Source organism: Grus americana, chromosome 16 (assembly GCF_028858705.1).
Source record: "Grus americana isolate bGruAme1 chromosome 16, bGruAme1.mat, whole genome shotgun sequence".
NCBI lineage: Eukaryota > Metazoa > Chordata > Aves > Gruiformes > Gruidae > Grus > Grus americana.
This window is the reverse complement of record NC_072867.1, coordinates 11837135-11855646: the sequence shown is the minus strand read 5'-3', so window position 1 is coordinate 11855646 and position 18512 is coordinate 11837135. Positions and strand designations below refer to the sequence as shown.

Below are 18512 nucleotides of genomic sequence, written 5' to 3'. Positions count from 1 at the left end.
TCCCCAGAGAAGATATCTTCCCAGTGTCTTTCAAGTAGAACAGTTCCATTATTCCCTTTCTGCAGATTAAGTATTTTTTGAAGCTGCAACTAAGAAGCGTATATTCTAAAACAAGTTAAATGCCAAACTCACTGAAATCAGTGGAAGAATAAAGCCTTCAATCTGCTACTGGCTATCTTTCTCCAAAAAAAAGCATTAATCCTACAAAAAGACGGTGAAAATGTAAATAAAAAACCACTGTGTAAACTGTACAATCAGCTGAAAGGGGTTACGTATTCAAAGCTTTGTATTTCCCAGAGTACCAAAAAACCTTGGGAGTCCTGTAGAGGAAGACAATCTGAAAAAGTATGCATACTTTCCAGATCTTTAAACATTCCTGATATTATCAAACTTGCTACACATCTGCTGGTCAATTCTGCAACATATATATAGATATTTCTCTACTCATTCCAGTGGTCATTTGTCTGTGAATTGGAGATGTTTGACAAGCTTATATATTTCAAGTAAAGCTAGTGTTAAGTGAGATTATCAGCAAACTTGCAATTTATCAGTAAAAGTGATGGGATTGACATGGATGAACACAGGTACTTGAACATTCTTTATCTTTGTCCCTAGTGTTTTTGTTTTACTTTTCTTTACATTCCCATTCTTCCACTAGTCTGTGCATATCAAAGCTGTAAAAGTAAGAATTTACTCTCAGAAATTTCTCCCAATACTATATTTCCTTGATTCTTTCAGTGTTTCAACAGATAAACAGGATTTTTAAAAATGCCCAAGATGTTTTTGGTAGAGACACAACACAGGAATGTATTTAAGAACTGTTCACACTACTCTTATTTTCTAGTGAACATCTGCTGTAGCTCACCTAAGAAGAATTTCACTAAATGTTACCTTCCACTAAATGAAGAGAGCTAGGAAAGTCATGTTAAATACATATTGCTTTTTATCAATATGTAATTGTGGCCACATAGGGGCAGTGTTATCAGTCTAACATTCTCTAAAGCTGACGTATACATCCCATGGTGGATATTGACACATGAATGATTTTTACAAGATTAATTTAAAAATAAGAATAAAAGGATGGGTCTAATATTTTTCCTTTCTTAAATTTTTTACTATCCATAGGAGCTAAATATACCTTGAATTCCATCTAACAATACTCAAGCATACAAATGCCATTGCAATTAGGGATATAAATGCCAAACAGACTTCCATTAAGTAAAAACATAGAGTATGAATTAAAAGAAAGATTGATCCCCTATGAGTGAATTTGCAAATACTGTACTCTCCTGTGGGGTGTTAGTGATATGATTTCAGATAAAGTCAATGTAAATTAGATATCTAATAATCCAGCCAAACATGCCCTTAATCTATATTTTGTGTTGATAGCCTAGTTCACAGATTCCTTAGATTAGGAGCTCATCTTCTTATCTTTTTAGAAACTAATAGCATAGTCCTTTTAACAAGGTAAGTTCTTATCTTGCTCAGATGGCATTCTCATGGCTGTATCACCCCTTCTGCCCTAAACTATTGAGTTTAATGTCATTGTATTTATAATGTTGCTCCCTGCCCTTATCCCACATTCTTTTTCCTGCTGTCCTTTCTTTGATGTAGCTCATTTTGTTGTCATACAGACTATATGCCAAATGTTCGTTCGGTGATGATTATTTTAGATCAAGGGTTATTTTCCATTGGTCTTGTTAAAAAAGATAGTAGTGGAATTTTTTTGTTGGTTCCACCACAAAAATAGCCGCAAAGAAGCAGAAAGAGGGGAATTCTGCAAATCATAGCACTTTTTGTTGTTGTTCACCTGCTCGTATTAATGAGTTTAAAGACAAAGGCAGAAAGACAAATAGAAAAGAGAAGTTTGTTGGGTTTGGTTGTTTTTTTTTTTTTTGTTGGGTGTGTTTTAACATATAATGAAGATACGGTATGACAAAATGAACTAATTTAATCAGCGGAAATGTTGGCAGGCATTCACAGGAACCCAGGAACTTCATATGGTTTTATTTTATTAGACAGATTTTAAAGTTTCTTTCAGGAACTTTCACCTCTTTCTTTGCTAGCATTTTCTTTGTTCCACACAGGCTAACTTTTTTCTTTTAAATTGTCTAGCTGATTAACATAATTAGGTTAAACCTGTTTTAGCTGCTTTGTTGTCAGAACTGATGAAAGGACCATGGGCCCGTATGTATTTTCTAGTCAGCAGATCCAATAGGAGATAACACTCCCCGGTTCAGTGCTGGCTTGTGGTGATTACAATTTGAGCAGAATTGTGAACAAGTCAACAAAAACTTACCTGTGAGAAAGCAATGTTACATGACTGCATATTTAGAAGCATCCGTTTATGTGTTGATTTTTACTATTATGTATTTTAATGTTTATTTATATGTTAATATTATCAATAATCTCAATGGTTCTCTTGTTTGCCCTGCCTTTCAACCAGGAAGCCTTCTAGTGTAGGCTAACCAGCCAGCGCACCCACCATTTGGAACTCACGAGAGCCCATGCTGCCACTAACCCTCTAGTGAAAAGGGCGTGCAGGGAATCCAGAGAAATGGATACTGTGCTGGTGTTATAATAAAAAGAAGGGCAAGCAATATAGAACATAAAGATGAGAGCTGGAGTTATTCTGATACGTGCGTATGAAACCATTTTTAGTAAGAATATCCTCTGTGTCTTCTCCCACATCCATCCAGTAACTGTGCTTCACTGAGTACTAGTAATATGTAATAATACTTTCAGCCAGACACAAACAAGTATTCTCGCCTTGTAAAATAGAAGCAATATATTTCCTGTATTTAGGAATTATATCCTATTATATCAAACAGGGAGCAGTCACCCTGTTCAGCCTTAGAAAGAAAAGTTTCCATTTAAATTATAATCTTTTAGAAACCTAGGAACAATTGAAAGCAGGAAATTATAATGGAAATCATTCCAGACTTAGTAATACAATGTATCAGAACCTCAATTATGGTTCTGATTAGAAAAGCTGTATTGAAGTCATTGAGCTGTATCTAGTTACGGCTGATAAGACTGTAGTTCAAAATGCTCATGGGTTAAATCCAGTCTCTGTGGCACTGGCTCAATGACTACTGTCAATTTACAGTATTGATATTAATATTAGCAGCTCCTAGGGTCCTCAGGGATCAGGAGACAGTGCTCATTAGACACCTTGAGATATATGTTTTTTAAAGTACAGTTTGAGAATGTAATTTGATACTAGATCAACCAAAAGAGAAAATAAATACTTTTTTAAAAAAAATACACTGCAGTAGTATGTGAGAGATGGAGAAGAAACTACAGAACTACAGTGTATACTGAGCCTGCAGGAAAGGAAGATCACTTGCCAATAGCTATTGAATGGCATTAAGGTATCACAATGCCTGTGGTAAGCAGCACAGAACCAGGGAAAGGAGCAAGAAGCTTTGCCACCTTTTGATTTCTCCATTTGTTATATACCATCCATTTATGTTAGTCCTAGGTGACTTTGATTGGAATCAGAAGCTGCCTTGTGAATAGTACGGATACTGTGTATAGAAACATGTTTAGCTTTTCTTCACGCATACAGTGGTATCTACATTCCTCAAGAAATCCTCTAATTCAGAGAAATCTTACAGTGACATCTGGACTTAGAAAGCACTTCACATCCTTTAATTTTTTTTTTACCTTCAGTATATAAAATAAATCTAATTTAAAAACCTACATTTCTTTTCAGACACAGTTCCTTTGTACAAAATCTCTGTATGTGGAAAGCAAGGGTAAGGCTTATTGCACCCACCTCATACCTCTTTGATTTACTGAGCATTCCTTAGTGCTTTACAGAGCCAAATAAAGGGATAAATTATTGGAGCCCCATTGTGGAAGGGCAAGAGACCAAAAAAAAAAAAAACCCCCACACCTGTGAAGAGAATCAGGACAGCTATATTAGCTATATTCTTGACCTCAACTCTACTACTTTCTTGATTTTTTTAATTTTGCTTAAGTATGTCACCCTTCTTGTATTTATTATTCTCTCTAACGTGACATGCCATGAGGATGTGCGCGGTGTAAGTAGTCCTTGCTTTTACATTTTCTAGAACAACAACATAGAAGCAGAAAGTAAGCTAAGATAGTAAAGTTGCTTGATTGGCTGTGTTTTAAGCCCACTTTATGTTGGAGTGTAGAACAAATGAAAGGTGACAATACTTTAGGAAAGAGAATGTTACTGTCTAGTCAGAGAGAGAGGATATTTATGGATTGGTAGGGGAAGCTGATATTGCTCTCATTTTGTAGTGAAATGTGGGATTTCTATTTCAATTACTATCAATTTTCAAGGATAATTAAGGAAAAACAAAAGTGACAATGAAGCCCAAAGTTTTTGATTGATTCTGCTATCAGTCAGTGGTTTCTGTGTGACTTCTTTCTGAATGGCTGGCCCCATTGCTAAAGATACCTAGGATGGTCAGAATTGTAGCACTGATGAGACAACTCTTTCTCTCTTCCTTGTCCTAGTATTTACATCATTTTGTTACCTAATGTGTGTCTTTTAAAGAGAGTTTGAGAAGTTCTGATATTATAATACATGGGAAAGCTATACAACAGCACAGACAGCATACTAGGAAATATTTTCACATCATCTTGGTTTTAGCTGGGATATAGCCATTTTGCAGAAAAAGCTCTGTTAAAATGTTCCTGGCACAGAGTTGTATTTATTTCTAACTTTCCTGCAAACTATTGAGCTGTTCTCTAAAACATACATGAAAATAACTTCTCTTAACATTTTTCTTAAACCTTTGGAGAGCTGAGCATACACTTTTTAGCACTCTTACCTGGATTTGGTTTCAGTCATTCCAACTGGCTCTTTGGACTAAATACAATCATTCTAAACAGTGGTTGTTTCTTTCATGTTTTCAAAATGCACAGTATATGATTTTATCTGCTTCATGTGGGTTCTGCAGAGTAGAATGCAGTGCGTGCAACTTCCTGGATGAATGGCGCAATTGTAGAAGAGCGAAGTATTAGGATCTTTAGACTGATGACGTTGTCCAGCACGTAGAACCTCCAGTGAATGTCAGAAATCAGGATTTCTATTCCTGGTTCAGTCACTGACCTGCTAAGTAATCTTGGGCAAATCACTCTCTATCTCTTTCTGCCCCTGTACCTCCAAATGTTTGTCTGCTATTTAGATGAAAGGAGGAGGTAAGAGGCAGGTTATGTTATGCTAGGAATAATTATCACAGAATAAACATGCTGTTTTCTAGAATGTAATAGCCTTAGAAAGACACTTTCAAGAATTATTAGAGAAGCTGGTTATTGACTATAATTAAAGCTGTGACAGTTTTTGTCTCAGAACAATTACAGTCTACACACAGAAGGGAATGTGGTAGAAGTAGAGGAATAAAGTAGTCTGGTTCAAGGTTCATAACAAGTCAGTGGCAATAAGGATTCCTGTTTCCCCATCTTCATCAGCTGCTTATAAATGTGTTTTCTGTTGGACTGTCTACTTACTTCGGGTCAGATTCTGTCTTACTAATAATACATGAAGTTATAATATGACAGATTTACTTGGTTGTCTAGAGAAAATAATACAAAAAGTATCTTTAAAAAGACAATTTGCTTTTGGCTTCCTTCTCTACTTACCAAATATTGTTCATTAAAATATGTAAAGACTACTTAACATCTTTTAATCTGAGAATACCAAGGGATGTGATAAATATCAATTAAACTACAAATCACACCTGATAAGTAGTTGATAATTATCCCTATTTTATAGCTGGGAAAATAAAGCAGGGATGGAGTTGTTTAATTTCCAAGTTTTTCTCTGTATTGGCATGACAGCTGAGTGTCCAGCCCTGAAATTCCAACTGAGTTTATGCTAATGCCATACTTCTGAGAGGAAGCAGTGGTCTTCCATAATATGACATAACACACAATGTAAAGCATGCAAAAGCATTATTCAAAAGATGGCTAATGGTGGGCTGCAAGTAGAGTTCAGAAACTTGTGTATAGTTTCAGATTAAAAATTAGTAGAATGGTTTCAGTTGGAATGATAACCTGTTGCATGCAAATATAGTGGGATACAGCCTTTGTTAGAGGTTTAATGATACATCAGACTTTGCACTGGTCTGTAAAGCAACTTCAACTTCAGATAAGGAGCTCAAGGCATAGTGCTTAATCACTAACCATTCTCTATTATATCTGCTTTGGCAATTTATGTAAAGATAGTCTTGCTTCTTGCATTGGTTCTTAGAAGTGTCTTTAGGAATGAAAAGAATGTGTTGGGAAAAGCACTGATATCACAACAAGCTAATTTGTGTTTCAGTTCTTTCTATGTACCATATTTTGACCATGAAGATTTTTGTGTTAACTTAAAAATACAAAATACTATAAAAAATAAGAATACCAAAGGTGTCTGGGAATATTTGAATGTTAGAACCCCAGTTGCTTCAATCTTTGTTGTCATTGCTAAAGAAAGTGTGCGTGATTGAGAGAATGGAAGAAACAAAGGAAAAGTGAGCATAACTGTTCTGCTGTAAAACACTACTGGAGGATGGGAGAGTGGGATCTTTTGTGTTCCTTTTTCCAGTGAAGGTTAAGTCTTTGGAAATGTGAGCTGTACTCCAAATCTTGACATGAAGAAAGAATAAACAGGATAAAAGTAGAAAAAGAAAATAACTTAGAAACTTGCTAAAATATGTTTAACTGTAAATTTAATGTGTAAATTTAAACAACTACTTCAGTGTATTCAGCACAACTTTTCTGTGGCTTTATTTTGAAATCCAGATAAGAGGCAGCATGAAGTTTGGTATTTAGTTGCTCCATTCTTAGGATAACTCTCTTGCTTTTCTCTAGCTCCATGCCAAAGTGTCTAGAGTAGGTCTAAAATTTTCCTTCCATGTATCAGAATGAAAAATTGAAATAATAAACTTCTTCAGAGTGGTAATCTAAAGTTCTGAAAGAAATCTCAAGAAGAAAATGTTCATCTGATATTAATTTCCATTTAAGGATTATAGTTACATCCATGCAATGAAATCAGTGGAGGTTCCTTGGAGCATTATTTGTGTCTCTGGAGTAGAATACCACAGTATTTGGACATGGTTACAAGTCCATACATGAATGGTACAACTCCAATACAGATCAAATTGATTTTGCCAATCTAGGTAATGACCCTGAACAGACTTCTATGTGCAATGTAAAATAACTGTGCTAGTCTAGGAGAGGCCTTTTGTTGCTGCTGCTCATCTAGAAACAAGGACACAGTGTGTGCTGTTAAATAACAAGAAAATCTTCTACCAGTTACAGCCTTCCAGCGTGCTAGACAACTCTGAGGCACTGTCTCTGTGACAAACAAGCACAAAAAGGTTCTTAACTGCCTCGTCCTGCTTCGATGTTATATGTGGGCTGCAAGAGTCTCTCAGAAGTATAGCCAGAGCCTACAGGAGTTTACAAATAGTGGCTGGATGGAGGGAGCTGCTAGATTGTTTGCTGAACTGGCAGCTTTAATTTTGTACCTGAACTGTAGCTGAATTGGAACCACTTCTGTTTCCCAAGCTAAACTTTGTGAGTCCAAAGTGGATTTATTCCAAAGCATAACTAGAGACTCTTATAAGTCACATTTTTCTGACAAGCCTGAAAACTATCATTTCTGTATTTTTTTATCATACCCCAAAACATAAACCAGTGGAAACAGGCTGGTTTTCCCTTTACCATTTTTCTGAGCTTGAGGTGAATTTTGAGAATGAAATAGAATTGGTAGGACATGCCTATGATCTGCTGCTTGAGGAGCTGTGAATTAGCTTTCCTCTCCTTTGGAGTATATGTTACTTTATTTATACCAACTGTATTTGTGCAGCCAACTGTCCAATGATCAGAAATGAAGGAAACTCTGAATCTGCTGCTCTTATGAGGTCTAGTACAAAATAAATTCTTCAAGTCTTCAATGTAATATACTCAGTCTCAGTTCCAAAACAGTTATTGCTTTACTATAGATCTTCAGTTAACCCATTGCTTGGGGAGATCAGCTGTTACATAATAGATTCTGTAGTGCACATATACAAAGGAAAATTTGAAATTCCTACCCCAGAAACATATGGCTTCTGTAATGTTTCATGTTTACTAATATATGTGAGAAAAATTCAAGGCTGGTGTTCAAAGTCTTTCTATGAAAAGAGACTGAGCTTCTAAGCCTCCTAGTCTGCTTTCAAAAATATCTTTAATATTGTTGTTACACATCCCATCAAATCACTCTTTCCCTATTTCTTTAAGCCAGCGATTTATTTCAACAGCAATAACAGATTAGATAAACAAAAATATAATTTATGCTATATAAATTGCATAACAAATAATAAACATTTACTGTCTTGAGCTGTCATGAGATGCTCATTTGCGACATTTGCTAGAAGCCCATATATTGCTATTTCCATTCCATTGTGATCTGAAAGACTGGACAGCACTCAAAGCACAGCCCTGAGCAAGAATTGCACAAACTGTATCCCCCTCCCTCAGAAGGCCCCATAATTCAAACACATCCAAGTCACAATTCCCTCCCTGCTTTTATGCTGTTCTTAAGACATCACAATTTTCCTGTTGGTCTGCACTAGTGACAGATTACAACACCTAACACAAATGCTGGCTGACCTGTACTGGCCATTGAGAAAGACATGAACGTAACACTGAAGAAAACAAAAAAGAAAAAGCACAGCTTTTTTTTTTTTTCCTTTTAACCTCTCCCAGCTGACTTACTCTATCCTCGCAATACAAGTAGACCTAAAATCCATTATTCTAAGGTAGGATTCTATATGAAGATATATAGGCCCAATTGCTTTGTCTTGAGGTACTCTAGGTTTTGGGGGATTTATGCTTATAGAGAAACATACTCTTCACTCCTCTTCAAAGTCATTTTCCATATATGAATCCCCAATTGGAACCAGTATTCCTTGGATGACTCCTGTCGATTGATAGGAGTTTGAAGAATAGAGGGATACATGAAGTGACTTCTTGCTACTTGACATAGTTCTATGCCAACAGGCATTTCCAAAGATTATTGGAAAGTTGCATCCATTTGAGAAGAACATCTTTAAAAAAAATAAAGATATAAAATTCAAATTCCAAGCAATTTCAGGTTATAATAGATCTTGAATTCAGTACAATTGTGTTTTGTATTGATATCTTCATAATGACTAATCAAAACAAGATAAGATAAAGCAGCTTCCTATTTTACTTCCTAGTTCCTGCAACAAAAAAGATTCTGGAAAATTACTCAAGGCTAAAGTCCCAATTATAACAGTACTAAATTTTCAAAGCAATAACTTGAGTTATTCTTGCTCCCCTTCCCCCATCCCCCCTCCTCCAGGAGCAGCAGTCTTCCAGCTGCCTCATATTGTGTAAAGACAGGGTCATGTAGATGTCACTTCTTTGCTGTGTTACTTAGCTTCTTTGCACGCTCCTTGAGGTTGCTAGGGTTTGGCATTTGGATTTTACCAATGTGCTAATTACAGAGGAATCTGAGTATCTCCAGCAGTCAGCTTTCTGATAGATTTCATTGTTGCAGCTGTGATATGTAATCATTGTAAGATTTACCTTAGTAAATCTATAGAAAGTCCATCTCTTTATCAGTACGCTAGATGGAATAACCTGAAATGTGCCCTTTTTAAAAAAAATACTGATGGACAGTGTAAAACTCCCCATTAGGAAATGATGAAATCTTTAAAGTTAGGCATTCACACAAAATACTTTGGCGGAATCTGAAATATGGTACAGATTCTAATGAGTGAGATCAAAATTCAGTCCCATGGCCATCTTTCAAAGTTTTAGAAAAGAATAAAAGTATTTTCTTAGCTTTATTTTAATTTTCTCAAATGTCTTGGGTTTTTGAAAGCTCTATGTATGGATTTATGGATTATGCTGTAAACTGCATTTATTCACCTGAGAGCTTTATCAAATGCACTGTTTACTACTGCAGTTTATAAGATTGTTTCCATCTCTTCATTTGGATTCTCCATCTTCTCTACATTCTTGTGAAATGAGCTATATGGAGTAATTGTTTAGATCTTGCATGCACCTGAAAGCAGCACTGCAAAGCACCTCCTCATTCTTTGAGCCTCTGCTACAGTGATCTCAATGCTAAATGACAGTGCATATATACACCTTGGTAGCCTGTGACTCTCCATCCTTTCCACAATGGGAAGACTCAGTAAACTTTTAAAAAAGCAGCGCTAAGTGGTTCTTAACAAATATAAACCACGAACCATTTATTTCTACCTTCACCACAGTGGCCAGAACAAATCCTTTCCCAATTCACACCCTTTGTGGAATTTTTAGAGTGTGCACTTCACTCAGCATTGGCTACAATATTTTAAGATGCTACATATCAAAATTTTTGGTTTGATCACTCTAAAAACCATGTCTCCGTAATAATATAGTAATGTGCTTTTTGCTTAACAGTCAATTTTACTTTTTTTTAACTTCTTTTTTCACAAGAAACTGCAAGAAGGATTATATACAGCCTATGAGTTTTTTGTAAAAGTAAATGTATTTCATTAATAGGTTTCAGGTCTACAAAGCCTTGTACACGTGCTTCGTTTTGCTTGCAAGTGTCATGTCTTGATTTCGAGGTGATTACCCCCATCAGTAAAGTTCAACACGTGTCAGGTGCACAAATCTGAAATAGTTTTCTTCATTTTTTTATTAAATATATGAGAGATTGGAGTTTTTGCAATAAAGGTTTTTAAGAAAATGTCCACAAACAAGGCTCCAATCTTTGCAAAAACTCCTGTTAAATTCAAAATAGTCTGTTCTCCACCATATCTAAATACCAGATGTAGTAGCTTCAGGATCAGACTCATGTCAGCAGGAAACATTGCTGTCCCATAGACACTATTAGCAGTAGACTGTTCATGAATGTACATGTTAGAAGATTAAATTTTCTTGGCAAGCAAGGTAGCCCAGGGGTTAAAAACACGTCTCTCAGAACATCTGCATGCTGGTGTCCTTCAAGTTTTAGCATGCTATCTTCAGGATTATGCCACAGATTAAAGAGTTTTATTTTACCATCAAAGTTCTATAAGTAGAATCCCTTGGAACAGGAAACATGATCTCTTTTGCTGACTGCTCTGGGGGATTTCTTCTTCTTTTCAGGGGTTTGAAAATTAATGTTCTTTGACATTCACTTTAAATTGACACTTGATATCCAGTAAATCAAAATAAAAATATAAATCTGATCTGTGGAAATTAAGATTAGTTTAATGTTTACTATCCTAATGCAAATTAGATTTCTCTTCCTGTCTACAGAGTGACAATTTCAGAGGTATTACTAATGTGTATGTTGACATCTTACAAACTGGAACAAGATTTTGGCTAACAAGAGGGTGTTTATATAATGCCTGTCAGTTCATACATATAGCAAATCTTCTAAGCATTATTAGTTTAATTTGCCTTCTGTTTTACTATGTGAAACTATAAGATTTACATTTTTATGACAAAGCTTTTCCCTGTAGTGAGAAAAATACGATGTATGTTGAAGGGTCTGATACGTCTTTCTTTAGTTAATGACTTCACAACTTCTTAAATTTTCAATGTAGCCAGAAACAAAATTTTAAGACTGATATATATATATTTTTAAAAAATAAGAGAAAGGCTAGTCATAAGCTTAAGTATCTAGATTGTGAATTGAAAAAATGGCAGAAATTTCCACAAGCAAGCTGTGGAGATGTTGGCAAGCTGTTGTACCTCTTCTCTGTACCTTCATATGCCATTTATCCACAGTCTCTATCTTCTTCTACATCCGTGGCTTGATTGTCCAGCTTGCAGGTAAGTAGAATCACAGGTACCAAGCTGCTCAAACCAGCTCTGAACAGATTCTACCCAGGAAGGGCTTGTTAGCTCAGATTGTGTGTGATATGCAGATGCACTGATTTTGCTGTCAGCTCAGATCTCCATTATGTGAGGCTGGGCCCAAGTTAATAAACCTACTCAGATATTAAGACAGTTTAGGTGTGCCTGTGCCATGTATCTGGAACCAGAAGCTTTGGGAAGCTTCTTGTAGATAGATCTGAGCTGTCTTTGTATATTTGCATGGCACTATGCCCAAGCTTGTAAACTTTCCTGGAAACAGCCATTTTTGGGGGCTGTGTACAACACACAGACTGGTCTTTAGAGAACTTACTGGGGTCTGGAAGCAGTATTGTACTGGTATTTCCATTACCTCAAATATAACCGCTCATTGCTCTGAATATGGAGAGTAAATTTTATTTAGATTGTAGACTCCTCCAGAGCGAGACTTACTGTATATTGTGGCAGTGCATAATAACATAGTAATACAACAGATCCTGAATATGCAATGGGCCACTGTGCTATTGTAATACAGCCAGTATTTTAGAAATATGTTTTTCATATATTTGCACTACAATTAAAATTATGAAAATAATTGTAATAGCAGAATTCCTTGAGGGTAAACAAGTAAAACAGGATTTGCCTTGTTAATAAGGAGTAAAAAATGCAAACAAACCCAAACCAGAAACTCCAACAAAAAAAACCCACCCAAAACCAAGAAAAGAGCAAAGAAAATATTGTGTGGTAAAAACTTTAGCAGCTTGTGCTGCTATGAAAAAGTGTGCTTGGAAGTGCATTTGTTTAAAACCAAGCATATAAATATCACATTTGTGATACACAGAGATACACGAGTTTGCGCAGGACGTTTTGACATATTAATATTTTCTGTGCTGGCACCAAAAAGACCATTTACTGATCCAGATCTCAGACTATTTTAGAAAATGTGCAATTAAAAAGGGCGTGTGATAGGGGGAGGAGGTAGAATTGCTGGAGTGGAATCACTCTTATTCAGGTTGCTAACCTACTTTTGAAAGGTGGAGTAATTTACTGCTGTACCATGGCCATCAGCTCATTAATGAAGCTAGAAGAAAGAACTATAAAGACTTCAAAAAAAGATAACTTGATAGAGTTCCTTCCCTGTTACCATGAACTGAGAAGGAGCAACTCTTTACAGTGAAGAAAGAGCAAAACGTGCAGCCTTGTGAGCCCCTGTGATAGAACAATATATGAGATACCTCAGTACCATGTCATCAATGAAGGCTGCTGAGAACACACAGGATTGGCATTATCTGCTTTGGACTCTACATGCTATAATATTTAATTATTGCTGTAAGTTATGCCCCAGTTCACAGACCATAGTTTCATTTAAATATCACTGTCCTTTTCTGAGAATTGCCTACATTGTTTTAAAGCATAATAAGAAGGTTTAATATGACGAAATAATTTTGCCTTGGATACTGCATGCATTCTGTTAAGCATAGGTCTCCGTGATTCAGATATAAGCTGTTTCTAGTATGCAAACTGGATCTTCAGTGAGAGTAGGCTGCTGCAGCTTTGAAGTCAGTGGAGCTAAGACGGTTTGCACCAGCTAAGGATTTGGTTCTGTACACTAGTAATAGACACAGAAGTGATTGCTGATATATTTGAAATGCAAGAGGACTACCTGCTTACCTAAGGGGCCTGTAGGGATAGGTTTTATTGTACAAGCTAGAGAGGAGAGAATCTCATTTTATATACAAATAGAGAAAAAAACATCAAGTAGTATTGAATATTGACAGCAGGAAAGCTTCTGTTGTAGAGAAATGCAGTGAAAAGAAAGGCAAGTACATCACCCATTGGTTGATATGGATAAACTACAGGCTAAGGGGAAATTGTGTGCCAGTCTGCTAGTGAAAATGGATGCTTAGGAAAAGCGAAAAGTAAATACTTAGAAACTCCTGGTAACTGAATGGTTCTTCTGGTATAGGTGAATAGCCCCACCTCAAAATGGTCCCTATCACTCCATATTTCATTCATCAAATACAAGTTCTATTGATAAAATTCTATACAGCACAATCTAATGCCAGAAAGACACAGAAAATGATGTAAGAGATCTTCCCTTAATTTATTTTTAACTTAAGCCAAAAACACAGATTTGATTCTATGTGTTGATATCAAGTGGGTGTGTATTATCTTCAGGCAGGTCGAGTGACATTCGTAAAGGGTGCAAGTACAAACTGGATGTCTCAATCCAGCAAAGCCATGGATGCAATAGGCATGTGGTGGCATGCACAATGCTCTACCTGATGAGCAAAAGGGGAGAGTGCTTCTCGAAGCAAAACCAACAGGTATATCTGTATTCTGAGGACAGCCGGTAGGGCGTGAAACAGTAAAAGAATGGGCACACATAGGGCTTTATGAATGTACCCCGTTCAACTAACAGAGTAAATTAAAGTATGGACAGTCAAGGTTATAGGAAAGTATATGTTCAATGATGTGCAGGTACAATTTATTAGTTTATTTTTAAATTGTTGTAATATAAGTTATTTTCTGTTCTCAAGGGTCTCTAGACTTCCAAAATGTGAAGATAAAAGAAGTATCTAAGAAGGTGCTATCTTTCCTTTATCCCTCAGGAAGAGTTTGTGTGCCCATACAGTTCCTGGATACTCTAACCTAATCAACAGAGCTAGGCTAATCTGGAAAAGTTTTGGTCTCACTGCAAACTCAGAAATAGTAATTTCTTGACTGTGGAGCTCTTTCAAGGCTACAAATGCTCCATCTCAACACTGTGGAGTACCAAACCTTCCTTTCCTCTCTGTGGTTGAGAGGAGGCACGGTCTTTGCTAAAATGTGTCAGGTTTACCTGTGGGGTTTCTGAGACTACCTTTTGTTGCTGAAATTGAAATAACCCTTAGGACAGCATTTCTATTTCTAATAGCTTGGGAAAGAAGGACCATGAGAGTCAAATACAAACACCAGGATTAGAAAAATGAAATTAAACACACTCTTCTGAATTGCTGTAGTTCATCTTTACTTGACTATTGAGAGGATAAAGCTATCCAAATATTTCACATTTTACTGCACCTACATCAAAATTTTTCTCTCACCTCGAGCTTCTTTCTATTTTCTTTGTTTGGTACTGTATCTGGATCATTATTTTCTGGGCTTCAAGGGAATTATACCCCTTCTTTTAGAGTTCAAATTTTGCTTAGGATAGAGATTCTTGTAATAAAAATATATAACTGGTCCTCATTGATAAAACAGCAAGAACTCAGGCCATCAATCCTTCTTTGGTTCTTGTAATAGCCTTTCCATTTAGTTAAGTACTGTTTTATTCTTTGTGAACATATAGTTCATCCTTTTAACAAGGACTTGGTTCACCTTAAGTCTGCAGATGCTTTGCCTCCTTCATATTCATCTGGAGTCTGAAAATGCCAAAATTTAAACCAAACAGCATAAGAGGAAAGCCAAGGTCACAGAACAAAAATATAGGAATGCTTTAATGGAAAAATTCAAATTATGGTATGAAATCTTTAAAAGAAAAAAAAGTGAGAACCACCCCAAACAAATAACAATACTTTATCTGTGCCTCATTCCTCTCCTCCACAGACTGTGGAACTTATGTACTTTGCTGAAGTCAAAGAAAATTGCAGACTACACATGGACATGAAAAAGCAACACACAAATATATATAAAATCCATTATTGTAACTGAACTTAGAGCTACTGGACATGTCAATCAGCTATATTCCCCATTCTAGTAGCACCTCTAAATTCTTCCCATTCTCCAGAATTGTTTCTTATTCTGCAGGAGGTATGAGGCACATTACTCGCCCCATTTTTGAGAAGGAATAAAGATACTAAAAGGGTATTTTTGCTGTCAGAGTTTCTCTCACTGGGGAGCAAGATAGACTGCAAATATACCAGCTTAACTCTGTTATTAAACTATACAAGAGTGATAGAGAAATATATTTCAATAACTGGCAAGGAAATCAGAAACATTGTTTGGTAGGTATTTCTAACTATCTTCACTGGAAATTTCAGAGCATTTTTTGCTTGTTTTGCAATCTGTATGTAACAGTTAACCATGTACACTTTTAAACGGACAAACTGAGAAGGATATGGGATTTCTGTGAAATTCCACAGCAGACTAATAGCACAGATCATGACTCCAAATTGTGCTAGCCATTGACTAAGGCCCCATAAGTATTTTAGTATAACATATAGAGCTCTGTGACAATCATTGCCCTATGATGCACGGTATTCTGCAGACAAAATTCGTATTTCTGTAACTCAACACAGCATCTTTGATCTTCAGTAAAGTAGCTGGCATTTGCTTCCATACACTCGTATTGTTGCAAGGATTAGGAAAAATTTGAAGATTACAATAAAACCTGGGAAGAAAACTGATTTGCGATAATAAAATATAATTGTTTGCAGTACAAAATCCATAGCATGCAACAGTGCAATTTGTCAGGGTGGTAATGGGACAGCTACAATAACAGCTCTTGCCAAATGGCATTAATTAAAAGATTCTGATGTGTAGCAGCTACTCATAATTTTCTATTACAGTTTTTCAGTACCTTTTAACTTATTACATTTTCCTTTGGCTGTAATTTAAGGATTATTAATCACAACAACTAGGTACAAATTTTTCTTGTGGTTGCAGGAAAACAAAATATACAGTTAGAGATACACTAATTTTTTTATATTTTGTGTGTTCCAATAGGCTTTATTTTCTAAAATACAGCTTCCCAGGAATTGTTTTCTTTAAACCTTCTCTTGTGGATGGGCAATTTCAGGGGTTATCACCTTTCCTTTTCTTGCTATCTTCTAAGTGGTACTTTCTTTGCCATGGGCAGTGCAACAACTATGCTCTGCTCTACTTGTCATGTCCCATTTGCTGCCACCCAAATCAAAAGCAAGTGGTTTGGCACATCTCTGAGACAGCTTTTTTTTTTAAAAAAAAAAAACAACCTTCCAAGGACATAACTAGACACAGTGCCATTCCCAGGAACCAGGCTGTGTTTCAAAGCCCATTTGCTTTATTTTATGTGCTGCTTCCTGTTCTTTTCACATTCTCTTCTCCTTTGTCTTTTAAGCCTGAACTGTTGAGATTCTCAGGGACAGATTATAACTTTCCTCCCAGGTGAGATCAAAGAGGGTCTGTTAGAGGCCTGGTTGTCTCTTTTTCACTTAAAAAAATAAAAAAGCAAACTTTTCAACATCTGCTAGAGCCAGCACAGATGTACATACATTGTAGTATGTTAGAGGATTTAAGGTAACTTTCTGAAGCTGTTTTCAACACCTTCCCCTGCCCTTGATAGTTTATTTTAAAGGATCTAAATGCAGAGTCTGAGTTTGTGGATTATGGCAGAAGAGTCAATGGGGTAGGCTCTTGAATTTCTTATTTCTAGCTGCTGTGTTCCTGTTGAGATACCAAAGTACATGAACAAACTGAAATCTGATTCATTACAAAATAGGCAATGCAATGTAACTTCTAAAAAGTGTTCACTGATTTTGGAGATTCCACTGTTAAATTCAGAGTAATAGCCCAGTATCTCATACATATAAATGTTACCGGGGAAAAACACAGTTTTAAAACTGCTCTCCTGAAAGTGATGTCCCATTTTCCCCTTTCCATCACTTTTTATTTCAAAATTTAAAGATTTTCAGTGTCAAGGTCAGCTCTTTTAGTCAGGAGTAGGTGATGAACGTAGGATCAGCTCATTATCAGAACCTCCATACAAAATTGATCCATTTCTCCTATTTATCATTTTTCACCTTTTCCCACTGCCATTTTCCTTTTTCCCCTTTCCTTTCCTCTCAACGTTCTGGACTTGTATGATTTATTTTGGTTCCATATGGAATAGTTTCCTCCTCAGCAACCAGCTCTGACCCACTGTCGCACAAATGTCACACACCAATATGGCTGAACTAGTGGTTTCTAGTCCTAAATGGAGTAATCAGAAGCATACGGTTGTTTGTGCTGAAATAGGCTTGTGTCACTAAAGACATAGTTTATGACAACTATGCCAACAGCTTAAAGGAGGGGAAAAATATGTTCAGTGGCTATGGAGATCACTGCAGAGTCTGTAGATTGTTTTTGTACAGGAAAGAGGAATGGGATGTGGCAAAACTCTGACCTTATCGTTAGCATAAGAACTTAGCAAGAGAGAAAGCATGGAGACTGAGTTGAGATTAAGGGAACCTTCAGGAGAGAGATTGAGGAGCGGAAGAAAAAATGGAGAGAGAGATGTAATTTTGCCCTCACCTGCACAGAGCCATGAACAAGTATTTGATTTTAGTGCAGAGGAAAATGCAATTGAATGAAAGAATTGGAGAAGGTGGGAAAAGACAGAGTCAGAACAGCAGGAACTCAAGAAACAACAAAGTCTGAAGGTGGCTTGAGTTGAGAAGGGCAGAGGAGGTGGCTACAGTACTATATTTATTCCTTCCCTGTCATTAGAGGTCATGTGTGTAACGCCATTTCTCTTAGAGCTTTCTCAAACCACCATCCTTGGCTAGTAGCATTTGTATGACTTCCACATAAGATCAATAAGAAAAACAAGTTCCTGCTGGACTTCATAAAATGTCAGGAATGTCTCCTTTGGAGGGGGCAAAACTCTGCTGGGAAAAGACAGGAGAGGAGTTTGATATAGATTTTTTTGTTCTGTTGTTACTCTGTAGGAGTGCAGCAGTATAAAGGGTGTTAGTTTGGTG

The 18512-nt window shown here is 36.4% G+C and overlaps 1 protein-coding gene across 1 annotated transcript in view; it reads left to right on the top strand.

The window, feature by feature from the left end:
- PIWIL1 (piwi like RNA-mediated gene silencing 1) overlaps positions 1-18512 on the top strand; it is a 177955-nt gene that overhangs the window by 22446 nt on the left and 136997 nt on the right. The gene's annotated exons all lie outside the window — the stretch shown is intronic.